This window comes from Aegilops tauschii, chromosome 3 (assembly GCF_002575655.3).
Source record: "Aegilops tauschii subsp. strangulata cultivar AL8/78 chromosome 3, Aet v6.0, whole genome shotgun sequence".
Classification (NCBI taxonomy): domain Eukaryota; kingdom Viridiplantae; phylum Streptophyta; class Magnoliopsida; order Poales; family Poaceae; genus Aegilops; species Aegilops tauschii.
This window is the reverse complement of record NC_053037.3, coordinates 3,376,843-3,390,726: the sequence shown is the minus strand read 5'-3', so window position 1 is coordinate 3,390,726 and position 13,884 is coordinate 3,376,843. Positions and strand designations below refer to the sequence as shown.

The following is a 13,884-nucleotide window of genomic DNA, read 5'->3' as shown; positions in this document are numbered from 1 at the left end:
TGATCTTTACGGTGCTCGCTGCTAGCATGGTGCTTCGAGGTTTTGGCATCGTCCTTACCCTGATCAAACCGGCTCGGCCTTTGGCGACCCATCCTAGCCGGGCTGCGTACACAACAAATAAACAGAAGTCAAAGGAAGATTGCAAATCTGCTCTCGCCAAAAACGCAGCGAAGCAGGTATGACTTACTGGCGGTGATCTGCTTCACCTATTAAAGCACATCGCGATCCACCGGGGCCTGGGTCGTGGCCTCCTTACAGGCCGTGCTCGCCGTTGCGAGCTCGGAGGCCAGCTTGCTCTTCTCTTCCTGAAGGGTATCACGCTGAGCGTAAAGCCCCTTGAGGTCTTCCTCGACCTCCGCCACCTGGGACACGTGCTTCTCGCCAGCCTCCTTTTCTTTGGCCAGCGCCTCGCTTGCTCGCTTCGCTGCAGTCTTCTACTGGTCGGCTTCCTACCGAGCTGTTTGACAGCTCGGACCGGAGCTTTTCGAGCTCAGGGGAAGAAGCTGCACGTACATTGTCATATGAATTAGAGCTCACAGCAGCCATGTCATATTTACAATACAATTTCAGGATGCTGAAACTTCTCGATATTTACCTTGAGATTTCTCCATCTGCTTCTTGAGCAGGTCCATGCCCTTCTCTGCCAGTCGAGCTTGTGGTTCAGCTCTTTCAACTCTTTCGAGTTGGACACTAAAACCAAGGCCGAAACCTATAAAGGACATAGTCAACTTCTACCTCATGGCTAGTTCACACACACTGGAGAGGTTCCATCTCCGTAGTATGCCTCACATCATCACTGTTTGATACATAACAGGTAACCCCTTGAACTGAATGCTAGCTTTGCCTGAGATTGTTGTAAGTACGCTGCTATAGTCTGAGGCGTATCACATAGAGGGTGAGAAAATTAGACAAGAACAGAAAACTGATGGGCGTAGCAAAAAATCCGAAGCCCTGTTAGAAATTGGTAAGGTAAGTAGGAGATCGAAGAAATGGGCCTGACAACTATGGAAAACAGAAATGGATCCAACAGAAAATGGAAGCCTACTGTACGCAAAAATACAATGGGCCAACAAAAATAAAAAAAGGCAAATAAAATAATTACCAGAGCCAGGTTTAGATCCTGGGAACTGTGCTTATGGATCTACCACGCTTCTGCTGCGCCGCTCTTATTGTTTCAGTAAGTCTGTGACATTTAATCACTACAACAAAAACCCCCTTTTAGCAACGTATGTCCAGCAACGAAATAACAGAATGTGTTGTTTGGCTAAACATCCCACCATCCCCACTTAGCACTAACCACTCCGTACCCACCTCCGTCTCTTTTGACGCTAACCTCTCGCGCACGAGTCGTTCCCCTCTTCTTCCTTTATCCTAAGCGAGACACACCAAAGGCCAACAAAAATTCGAGACACAACAGGCAGCCAGGATTCCCACCACGGCCGCCGTCCCCTCGCCGTCGGTTCTTTGAGGAACCTCCGCCAACCCCTCCTCCCTCGCCACTTTCCCCGCGCGTTGTGGACACACACGGCATCACCGCCCATCCTCCTCGCGTTCGCGAAGGCGTCGCCGCGGCCGTTCCTCTGCTCGGCTGCAGATGCAGATGTCGCTGTTGTTCTTACGCACAGCTAGGGACCACACAAGCACGATGCACCCATCCTCATCGACTACAGCAGGTCTTATTCTGTCTCTCGTGCATCTGCAATTCTGTATTAGTATCACTAAAAGATACAGTAATATTCACTGCTAACTCCACCCATCCTTGTATTTCCTTGCCGGCGGCATCTTACAAGCTACAACATCGATGGATCACATCCTTACTCAAACTTGTCCCTGCCCACGCAGCAGCACAAGCTAATTTCAAACCTACTAAGATTTCCTATTTTAGTCGCATAACTGAAGTGAACCATTTAACAGATACTTAAGTTTCTCAGTGAAATAAATGCAGGATCTTCTGCTCAAACATTGAACGAAGAGAAAAGATGGTTTCTACAGAGAGATAACAAGTTGATGAATGTGTCAAGAAGATCACTGAATTGAGAAATATGGTATTTTGCTTAGCGTGCACCCATGCTCTCTCTCTCTCTCTCTTGGCAAGTATTGTGCTCCCATGTTTCTGAAGCATTCAGGTTTTACTCAGGAAGTGGCAATAATTTCGTGGTTATCAACCAAAAGGATATTGATCCTCCATCCCTCTATCTCCAAGCTAGAGCAGGGGTAACCAATTCTGACTTGTTACTACATGATGGTTCTGCACTTACATTCAACCTTGATTTGTATTGGGGTTCCATTTTAGTTAAGAGAGTGTGTCATGATGTCCCCAGCTGAACTTGGAACATGAAAGTTGTCTGACATTATACATAATAGTACTCTATAAGCCACAAAATAACTAGTTAAGTTTGAGACAAAACCAATGTAGAAATACAAGTTCAACAACCTTTTTTTGGCGGGCTTGTACTTGAAGGGCTAATGCCTGTACATAAGGTATGTAACTATATACAAAAACCATGTCAAAAACAAACTATAAACTAAGACCTAAGCATGACAATTGATCTTCCAAGTGATGCATGTACATGTCTCTGTGGCCGACAACCATTTTCTTATGTCCGGAATATGCAAGTAACATATATGTTTTGCTGCCAACAAAGAGAGTTACTAATGTCGGTAATAGTTAGTGGCTGGGTACATATGAATTTATTTTACAACAGTCATATTCCAATGCTAACCAAGCTTCTTCCTTGCTATTAGTAGAAATACAGATTCAACAATAAAAGTTGTACTGCACCATACGCTCCTATCCAAAGTGCTAATTATTTAAGCAGCAGCTCTAGTACAGTTCAGACCAACAGCAAAAACTAGTCGGATTCTAAAACCAGTGCAGCTACGTACTAGCAAAAACAATCATAATCAATCCTTCCTCACAAGTACTATAACAAGAGTTATGTTTATTTTTCATGATTGGTTGAGCCAGTCCGCCACACAAGTTCAAACAAGACTTGGTGCTCAAGTATAATCCCGTGCGCCTAGTAGCGAGCTAGCTTCCAAAGTAAATCTGGGCACACAAGTTCAAACAGGACTTCATGCTCAAGTGTAATCTCATGCACCTAGTACCAGATTTAGTACTGAACTGATTTTGAGCTGAGCTCCTCCTGTAGAGGCTGATCTGAGTCGTAATACTCTAAGCACCTGAATACCCGAATAATATGGTTGGAACAAGGAAGAAATCTGGGATGTTACATTTAGGGACTAAAATGGGTGGTCGGAGGGTTATTTTTCTGCCATTGCAATGTACATGGTATATTTCCTAGTATATGTAAAAGAAGAAAAACCCAAAAATTTGTATACGCCATCTCTCTTATCATTTTACTGCAATTCTTCTAGGAATATAGTACAATCTCCATCTAGTTAATTCCGGAAGAATGTTTGCATCCCCTTGTTCAGAAAGAATGTTTGATTCATCACTTGTCTGTATGTGTTAATTCAGGTAGAATATTGCATCTTTTTTTTCTCAATAGCTATTTCTTGTTAAGCATTAGGTGTTAATTTTGTTGCTGTCAGGTCCGTGGATCCAACTGATTTCCACGGAATCTCCGCTTGTAGTTTGAGGCCTGATCTCTGCTCGGTGTGGTGGTGCAAGATCATACGGAAACCAGAGTTCCTACTGTAGGCTCAGTTTGGCAGGTTCATGTTTCCCAGCTAGTAATGAATTATTCTCTGACGTTCTCTCTTGTATACTGATTAGAACCAATGAAAAAAATAGCGCGCTACAGCAAAATAGCGGCGACCTCAAAATATGCTATTAGCGTGCTATATCGCGCTACAGCGTGCTATTAGCGAGACGTTGTACACTGATATATTTAGCGAGCAATTCTCCATACGCTATAGCGTGCTATTAGCGACGCTATAGCGCGCTATTTTTTTCAGTGATTAGAACATGCTCTTGTCTATATTAATTAGATCGTGGATTCCTTCCGGGTCGAGTCAGGGGCTAAGAGTAGGTGTGATGACGAGCAGAAGTGGATTAGATAGCATGACAAGCAGAAGCGGATTAGATAGTTCATAGCGCTCTTTCCCCTTTCTGTTTCTTAGTTCATTATGCATGTCTTGTTTTTATGAATGAGTGGATAACTCCCACTGTCCAAACTCTGATGATGCTTTTTTTCGTGTCGTTGATTCTGCAGGCTCTGAGATTTTTTTACATGGATCGAGATATTATAATGTGTGCCTTTGTAATTCCTAGGTAATTACGAAGTCTTGCATGATGTAGATTATTTTAAGATTTTCAAGTTGTTGGCACTGGGTACACCATAGCAAGCATGACTAATGAATCATCCCAAGCATCAGTAGTAAAATGTCGTTAGTTAACAAAGTAAGCGTGAACCGGTGTTTTGATATGCACTTTCTTATATGAAGGAGTCATAGATATTCAGAACATATGCATTGCAATTAATTGAAACAGAATATCATCAGTTTACAAAGTAAGGAAGAAGACTCAAAGTCTCTGTGCTTGTACTTCATAGCACGGCGATGACCTTATCGAATGTGTGTATTATTGTTATTTCTTTGTTGGGTGATCGTACTGACATTGCAAATATCTGCAGTTAATTTCCATTTCTACATTTCGATCCTTTTTAATAGACTGGAAGCTAAACATAGATAATGATAGTTCATATTAGTTTCGAGCTGATGTAAGATGCAAAACAAATTGTACTCGATACAGGCTGCATAATCGGTAATGTTGTTTAATAAATTTCATTTCGAAGATGTTCTTATATTCAGATTATTAACCAGATCTGTATATAAATCTTACTTTTTGGTAAATCACATTTGTATGGTGCTCCTTTACATTTTACTTCTCTATTAACCTGATTTCCTTACTATAACTAACTAATCTCATATTTTTGTAGATGACCAAGATAAATTGACGATGCATGGCTCACATGTTGATTGCAAGGTTAAGAATGGAGCTACTACAAGATAGTTAGAATGTCATTCTTAGGATCAATGTTTCAAACATTATAGTTGATTGCAAGGTCAAGAATCGGGCTATTACTAGATAGTTTCATCTCTTGTAATCTTTGGACAATGCTCTTTGTAATGCAAAATGCTTGATTTAATATATGAGATCTCTCTGTTTATTATATTGCTTCTCCTATGCACTATCGCGAGTACCTAATAATTATGGATCACAATATATAAAAAATAATTAATTGGTTAGGCTATTTAGCGAAGCTTCTAGTTGTTGCAATGATCTAGAGTCGCCACCAACGCATATGAAACGTTGTTGGGCTCTAGGTCTATATGTTGCTACGTAACAACGCTTCTACACGCCGTTTACCAACGCATGCATATATGTTCTTGTAGATCCTTCCAACGGCACCAACGACAACGCATATTAATCCGTTGGTGTAGACCATCGCAACGCATATATGAAGATACGACAACGCATTGATGCGTTGCTGAAGGGGGGTTCGTGTTGTAGTGAATGTACTTATCGTTTAGGCTTGAAGGATTGCAACGTGCAACTGATCGGCATATCTTCTTAGCAGATACGCCGATTGAACGTTTCGGATGCCACGCCATTGAAACGTTCACGCTGGCTACAACGAGCTATATATACAGTGTGTAGGGCCCGAATAGTACGTAGTAAGTGGTACGGTCACTGAATCGCCGTGCTCATTAGTCACCGCTATTGGAAATCCCTATTTGCCGCGTGTTGCGGCAAATTGTCGCCGCATCGAACAGGCAGGGGCACTAGCGAAGCAACTGGGTCCACCCATTTAACCAGTTACTTCCTCTGTAAAATAATATAAGAGCGTTTAGGTCACTAAAGTAGTGATCTCGTTTAGGTCACTAAAGTAGTGATCTAAACACTCCTATATTAGTTTTCGGAGGGAGTAGTTTGCACCAGTTTTGGGACGTTTTTTTGGTCCTCATTATAGGGTTTTTTTTCTTTTCTTTTCAGTTTTCAAGTTTATTTTACTTTCTTCAGGAAATATTTGGGAATTTGAAACATTGTTCTGAATTCAGAAATTTGTTCCTGTTTTTCAAATTATGTTCATACTTTTAAAACATGTTTGGTAATTTGGAAATTAATGTTTGGAATTTCAAAAATTGTTTGTGGTTTTTGAATATTGTTTTGGTTCCTCATTTTTTTGTAATTTATTAAAATATCTCTTTCTTCAAAATTTGTTCAAAAATTATAAAATGTGCTTGTTCTAAATAGTTGTTCACAAATTTCAAACAGGTTCCTTTTTTTTATTATTTTTTAACAAATTCAGAAATTCTTCATATTTTTTCAAAAGTTGTTCGTGATAGTAAAAAATTGTATGAAATTTTAAAAAAGCTCCATTTTTCAAGCTGTGATCACAAACGCAAAAAATGTTCCTTGTTCTGAAAATTTGTTCACATTGTGTTTTTGAATCCTTTTTATTATTTTAAAAAATTCCTCGGAATTTTTTAAAAAGGTTCCCATTTTGCAAGATTTGTTCACAATTTTGAAAAATATGTTCTTAAATTTGGTTTGAGAACTAAAAAATTGTTCATAATTTTTAAAAACTGGTTCGTGTTTATTAAAATTGGTCGGAATTTTAAAAAATGTTCCAGTTTTCCAAATTTTGCTCACAATTTCAATTTTTTTTTCTGGTTTTGAAATTTGGTTAAAATTTAAGAACTATCCATAATTTTTCAAACCTCATGTGTGTTTGTCAAAAACGCTCTGAAGCTTTCTAAAAAATATTGAAGAAATGATAAAAAAGTCCAATGTGCCAAGGTAGCAAGTTTTAAAGTATTCGCGCTGCCTATTTATCCGGAACATTAATCAGTCGCAGTGGCTAGCTACCTGTGGCTACAAACCATTAAAAAAGCATGTGGCTACAATAGCGGGATCATGAGTTTAAAACTTAACTTTCACTTCTCATTTTTCTGATTTGTACACTGCTCGTAGCTGCCGCGTGGGCCGGCCCAGTCGGAGGCTGCCCTATGGGAAGCCCAGACATTCTGTCGCAGAATGCGGCAGATAGTAGGTCCCACCATTATTATAAAATAATACTCTTCATAATTGAAGTGATCCTACTGTCAAAACTCGATAATACTGTGCACAGTTGCCTCCGTTACTCCCCCAGGCCTCCTCTGTCTACTCTAGTGACCACTTCTTGTTGCGTAGGTAAGCCACTCGGTTGGTCCCTCTCCTTTTCTTTCTCTTCTTCCATGTGTGCTGGTACATTTAATTCCATGACAATTTTCTTGTATTCTGTTTGATGGTCTTTGATGCAAACACTTGAGCTTCTAGAGATGATTCTGGTATAATAGTTAGTGGATTTAGCCCTCAAGTTTAGTCATGTGAGTTTTTCTCCGTGATTCTAATATAATAGTTAGATGATTCTTGGTTTTTCTCTCTTGAAGCCTTTAGTTGTGTGTTGTGCAACGTGCGCTGGAGTGCTTCCCTTGTCGATCTGCCCGGCAATGCATATGCTGGTTGTAGTTGGTGCTTGGTTGATCTTCAGGTCAGTGGTTGGTCTGTTTTGGCTATGTGATATTTAAGGGGAATGGTTTAGCCAGCATAAATCTTTGCTTTCTCAAAAAACAGCCCCTTATGGCCTTTTCTCTAAATATTTAGCTTTGATTTTATCTACTGATGATGATGTGGTTGTTTGACTCCTGGGGCTCTTGTGAAATTAGCTAAATTTTTTTAAATAATATTTTTTTTTATAAAATTTGAAAAATAATATAAGGTTTTGAGAAATTACATAAATAATACGGCGTAGTCGGCCAGCGGCAAGCCGAGTAGGGCCCAGTCGGCCACCGGTAAGCCGATTAGTGGCTGGGCCACCCGACGCATGGCCAGTTGGCTAGGTTGCATGCAGTCGGCCGAGGGGAGGACGACGGGCCGGCCTATCGGCTTCAGGTAAGCCGATAAGTGGCTGGATGGATGGGGTACTGCGTGTGATGGATGGATGGCTGCGTGGGCATACGTGGGCTGATTGATTCCAGTATTATATATGTGCGAGTTCATGGGTTAGTCAGGCATACGGGTATTCGGGTACTTGCGTATGCATATGCGGCCGGTCGGTGTACACATATTCGATGTATTGTATATACACCACTACACCAGGTCCTGGACCACGTACAACCCGGCCAGGTCATGCGCGTACGCACTAGCTGTAGTGCTGTACCAAGTCATGATCCTGTGCTAGTACGCATCGTAGGTGGTTTTGTCATGCATATGCACGTGCATGCATGGCCATGCAATACTGAAATCAATCAGCCCATGTACTCCCTCCGTTCTTAGATATAAGTTTTTTACACATTTCAATTAGACTACAACATACAGATGTATGTAGACATATTTTAAAGTGTAGATTCACTCACTTTGCTCCGTATATAGTCACTTGTTGAAACCTCTAAAAAGACTTATATTTAGGAACGAAGGCAGTACTACACTAGTGCAGAACCGGCCTTTATCACCGGTTCGTAAGGGCCTTTAGTGCCGGTTCTGCAACCGGCACTATGGAGTGGAGACTAAAGGCGCCCCCCCTAGTACCGGTTTGGCACGAACCGGCGCTAACGTGCCAGCACGTGGCACGAGCCAGGCCCGGGTGCGTGTAGGACATTAGTACCGGTTGGTAACACCAACCGGTACTAAATGTTTGTGTGTGTTTTGGTTTAATTTTTATTTTTCCTTTAGTTTTGTGTTTTCAATTTAATTTAGTGATTGTTTTACATTATAATGAGTTGTTAAATCATTAGGTGAAAGTACCGCAGATTAGTTTCGACTGGATGCATGTGGATCCTAGCTAAGTGATCAAGTATATGCCATATCCATATTACTTAGATCACTAAGTGATCAAGTAATATGGATATGGCATATACTTGATCACTTAGCTAGGATCCATCCAGTTGAAGCTAATATGCGGTTTCTTTCATATATGATATAATAACTCATCATCATCATCATCATATTAATATAAAAACTCTTGCATCATATCATCACCAACAACAGTATATACTAGCTAGCAAAGATATCATCGAGTTCAACATGGTCATGATATTATAAGCGTTCATAACACCACAAAAGCAAATCACTCTTTGAGATTAAGTTCAGGACGAAGAACACGGGCACGCATGAGAGGACAACAAGTACTAAGAGCATGATAACTAGCTAAATCACTCCTGCTGCTCTCTCTCAGGTAAAATAGCATAGAACATGTATAGCTCTCCTGATTCATCATATTGGAGCATGCAGATGAACCTGTCTTCTAATCGTGGGTTGCGCTTCTGATTGCTGCCCCCTAGTACTTCTCTGCGATCGTTAACAATTTTGCTCCAATCTTTCACTATTAAGCATTCATCGCTTTCAGAAATCCTGAATGCACTCATGTGCACTGTAGGATATCTTGGCCGTAAGCTAACAATTGACATGCGACCTTTAGTCTCGATCCACTGAGGCACAACTGTCATCGGGAGTCCCTGTTGAAGAACATCGTATAGTAATTAATATACTTAGCAATGAAAGTTTAGCTTGAAAAATATTGTATGCAAAAGATGCACTGAGGACTAATAGTAAAAATCTTACCATCTTTCCTAAATACATGTGACCGTAGTTCAATACGATCACCATTGGTCGCACGTTTTGAGTACTAAGATTTTCAAATTCAGGAAAATGATTTCTCTTAACAGCATCAAAATCCTCAAGCCATGAAACATAATGACTTATCTCCTCGCAGTTTAGTTCAGCTCCGGGACAGTAGTAGGTCCTGTCTACCAAGCGTCGGACATGTTTGCTTGAATGGAAATAAGCTGTCAATAGAAATTAGTTGTCAACTATTTTTGAATAAACAATATCAAAGACATAAATATGGTTGAGAAACTCACATAATGGTAGAACTGGAGGCGTCTGCACATCGACCCAGATGTCCCTGTTACCTTCAATATCATCTTCCGGACGAATATCAAAGGTGATAACCATATCAGGCTCAAATGCAAAAGCCTTGCATAGTGCTTGCCAAGTTTTGCATTCAAAATAGGTGTACGTGTCTGCATTGTATAATTTGACGTTGAAATTATAACCAGCATGCTCGGTCTTCAGGTAAACTCTCTTTACCTCCATAGTTTCCATAGCATTGAAACCTATCTTATCCAAGACAAAAATTCTTGCATGGCAGGGGATGCGCTACTAGAATAGTGAAAATTTAAAATTATAAGTTGAAGCAAATGAAGCATATATAAGTCATGCTTAATTACGAAAAAGGACTTGTCGTTGTGACTTACTGTATCCACTTCGAAGGTCTCATCCAGTTTGATGCTGAAGCGCCTACCATCAACAAGGAAATTTCTGTCGCACAGGCCGCGGTGGTCTTCACAGAATTCGCATTTAGTGAAATCTTTTTCGTCGTCAGACGACATTTCCTATGTTCATATAGGTGAAACATTAAACACTTACTAGTTCTATTAATTCAACTAATTCAACTAATTCAACTACTTCTATTAGTTCAACTAGTTCTGTTAATTCAACTAATTCAACTAAGCATTTAATAAAAATAAACGTGTTCTATTAATTTTCTTACTAAAATAAAGTAGCTAGTTCCATATAGTAATATTTTAATTAGATCATCAAATCTCAGATATCTAAATTTTCTTAATAAAAATAAACTAGTTCTATTAATCCAACTAATTCAACTAAGAATTTACTAAAAATAAACTAGTTCTATTAATTTTCTTACTAAAATATATAAAGTAGCTATATATATAGTAATATTTTAATTAGATCATGAAATCTCATATACCTAAATTTCCTTACTAAAAATAAACTAGTTCTACTAATTCAACTAGTTCAACTAAGCATTTACTAAAAATAAACTAGTTATATTAGTTCAACTAGTTTAAATAATCTCATATACCTAAATTTTTCTTACTAAAAATAAACTTGTTCTATTAATTTTCATACTAAAAATAAACTAGTTATATTAATTCAACTAGTTCAAATCTCATATATACAGCTAATTAATATCTAACTAATTCATCTAAAATTGACATTAATATTTAACATCTTTTCCATATAATTCATCTAGCATTAACATTCTAACATTCTTATCTACGTAATTTATCTAACATTAATCTAAACAACAGAAAACAGAAAATAAGTAAAAACAATATATGTGTGTGTGTGTGTGTGTCTGTGTGTGTGTGTATGTGTGTGTGTACGAGCGGGGGGCGGCGGCATACGGGCGTCGGCGCGAGACGGCGATGCGACGGGGACGGCGCGACGACGAGCGGCAGACCGGGGGCGACGGCGCGATCGAGACGGCGACGGGGTACGTGGCGGCGGCGACGGCGATGACGGCGACGACGGGCGGTGAGGGCGACGGCGGTGACGGCGACGACGGGCGGTGAGGATGACGGCGATGACGGCGACGACGGGCGGCGGGGGCGACGGCGCGCGGCGGGGGCGGCGAGGGCGGCGGCGATGTCGCGCGAAGTAGTTGGAGAAGAAGTGGTGGTCGATGAAACTGAATTTTTCGTAAGTGCCATATATATAGGAGGGGCCTTAGTACCGGTTGGAGCCACCAACCGGTACTAAAGGCCAATTTTCGCCAGGCCAAGGGGCGGGAAACTGCCCTTTAGTACCGGTTCGCGGCTCCAACCGGTGCTAAAGGCACCCTTTAGTACCGGTTGGAGCCACGACCCGGTACTAAAGGTGTGCGCTGGCGCAGGAGCGGTGCGGGCAAGTTTAGTCCCACCTCGCTAGCCGAGGGGCGCCCGCACCAGTTTAAAAGCCCCGGCGCGGCTGCTGTCTCAAACTCCTCTCTATAGCAGGCTTCTGGGCCTAACTTTGGCGCGCTGCCCGTTGAGCCTTCTAGCCCTTCTGGGCCTGTATTTGCAAACCCGGGTTGGCAGGCCCAGCGGGCAGCGCCCCAACAATTTTTTATATAATTTTCTTCTATTTATTTCGGAGTAATTTTTTTTGCTGTACTTAGTTTCTTTGTGAATATAAAAAAAATTATATAGTTTTTTTCTTTTCTGCATTATTTATTTTCTGCTATTCATTTTGTAGTGATTTTCAATTTCACCGTCATTTAGCTCTCTAAACAAATCGGTAAGTTACTAAAAAACAGCAAATGATGTCAGAACGTGTTGGAAATTGATGATGTCGCTTTTAATGATGCGTACTGAACATAAAAATAGGCTGGAGTTCAAATAAGTTTTAAAAAACATTGAAGTGTCCGTGTAACAGATGAGTTCTCGTCCGAAACCCTGATACTCCGAAAGAGATTGTCTAGTTTGTACACGAGGTGCGTCCAGTTTTCGCCGTGACCCTCTCTACTCTTTTGCACATGCTATGCGGGTGAAATGATGATACCATGCCAAGTTCCAACATTTTCAGAGTTCATTTTGTAGTGATTTTCAATTTTCACCGTCATTTAGCTCCCTAAACAAATCGGTAAATGACTGAAAAACAGCAAATGATGTCAGAACGTGTTGGAAATTGATGACGTCGCTTTGAATGATGCATACTGAACGCAAAAATAGGCTGGAGTTCAAATAAGTTTAAAAAACATTGAAGTGCCCGTGTAAACGATGAGTTCTCGTCCGAAAGCCTCATACTCCGAAAGAGATTGTCCAGTTTGTACACGAGGTGCGTCCAGTTTTCGCCGTGACCCTCTCTACTCTTTTGCACATGCTATGCAGGCGAAATGATGATACCATGCTAAGTTCCAACATTTCCAGAGTTCATTTTGTAGTGATTTTCAGTTTCACAGTCATTTAGCTCCCTAACCAAATCGGTAAATGACCGAAAAACAGCAAATGATGTCAGAACGTGTTGGAAATTGATGACGTCGCTTTGAATGATGCATACTGAACGCAAAAATAGGCTGGAGTTCAAATAAGTTTAAAAAACATTGAATTGCCCGTGTAACAAATGAGTTCTCGTCCGAAACCTTGATACTCCGAAAGAGATTGTCCAGTTTGTACACGAGGTGCGTCCAGTTTTCGCCGTGACCCTCTCTACTCTTTTGCACATGCTATGCGTGCGAAATGATGATACGATGCCAAGTTCCAACATTTTCAGAGTTCATTTTGTAGTGATTTTCAATTTCACCGTCATTTAGCTCCCTAAACAAATCGGTAAATGACTGAAAAACAGCAAATGATGTCAGAACGTGTTGGAAATTGATGACGTCGCTTTGAATGATGCGTACTGAACGCAAAAATAGGCTGGAGTTCAAATAAGTTTAAAAAACATTGAAGTGCCCGTGTAACAGATGAGTTCTCGTCCGAAACCCTGATACTCCGAAAGAGATTGTCCAGTTTGTACACGAGGTGCGTCCAGTTTTCGCCGTGACACTCTCTACTCTTTTGCACATGCTATGCGGGCGAAATGATGATACCATGCCAAGTTTCAATATTTTCAGAGTTCATTTTGTAGTGATTTTCAATTTCACAGTCATTTAGCTCCCTAAAAAAATCGGTAAATGACTGAAAAACAGCAAATGATGTCAGAACGTGTTGGAAATTGATGACGTCGCTTTGAATGATGCATACTGAACGCAAAAATAGGCTAGAGTTCAAATAAGTTTAAAAAACATTGAAGTGCCCGTGTAACAGATGAGTTCTCGTCCGAAACCCTGATACTTCGAAAGAGATTGTCCAGTTTGTACACGAAGTGCGTCCAGTTTTTGCCGTAACACAAGAAGTCCGGAGTTGTAATAAGTTATTAAAGATAAAAAAGAGGCACAATGCTCGTTAATTAGCTTCAAGCCTTTCGGAATAGTGCAAACAGCACTGCACATAGCTCTGTGCAGTCTACACTATTCCTCAAGGCTTAAAGCTAAGCAATGTGCAGATAAGCATTGCGCCTCTTCTTCATCATCTCTGCACTCAGAGCTT

At 40.6% G+C, this 13,884-nt stretch overlaps 1 long non-coding RNA gene across 1 annotated transcript; it reads left to right on the top strand.

The window, feature by feature from the left end:
- The first annotated feature begins 4,003 nt into the window (after positions 1–4,003).
- LOC120976329 (uncharacterized) lies at positions 4,004–5,138 on the top strand. Its single transcript, XR_005771585.3, has 2 exons — positions 4,004–4,237; positions 4,905–5,138. It is a non-coding gene; the product is annotated as an uncharacterized lncRNA (long non-coding RNA).
- The last annotated feature ends 8,746 nt before the right edge of the window (positions 5,139–13,884 follow it).